At 50.6% G+C, this 320-nt stretch overlaps 1 protein-coding gene across 1 annotated transcript in view; it reads left to right on the forward strand.

Annotated features, from left to right (window-relative positions):
• The window catches only part of SCARF1 (scavenger receptor class F member 1), a gene marked incomplete at its 5' end in the record, with an annotated part of 11,933 nt that overhangs the window by 7,166 nt on the left and 4,447 nt on the right, over positions 1-320 (forward strand). The window lies entirely within an intron of this gene.

The raw sequence follows: 320 nt of genomic DNA on the forward strand, positions 1-320 counted from the left end.
AGCCAGGTTTTCTATTTCTAGGACAGTATGTCATGTCAAACAGAAGAGCTTCATTTTACAGAGGAGAGGACTGAAGCCCAGAGTGTTATGGGCACTGCTGGGCCTAGCTAAGACCTCCAGGCCCTGAGGATATCTCTCTGGATGCCCTTGGCATCTTGCTTATTCAATTAGTGCTGAGCGGCAAGAGATAAAGATAGGTGCAGGTAGACCCCGCCTCCATGGCTGCACACTGGTCAGAGAACACCTAGGCAGCTTGTGGGTTCTCTCCCTGGAAGGTGGCGTAGGGGATAAGAGATTCTTCCAAACACAGCTAAGGGTAC

This window comes from Otolemur garnettii, unplaced genomic scaffold (genome assembly GCF_000181295.1).
Source record: "Otolemur garnettii isolate 467f Iridium unplaced genomic scaffold, OtoGar3 scaffold00145, whole genome shotgun sequence".
Taxonomy (NCBI): domain Eukaryota; kingdom Metazoa; phylum Chordata; class Mammalia; order Primates; family Galagidae; genus Otolemur; species Otolemur garnettii.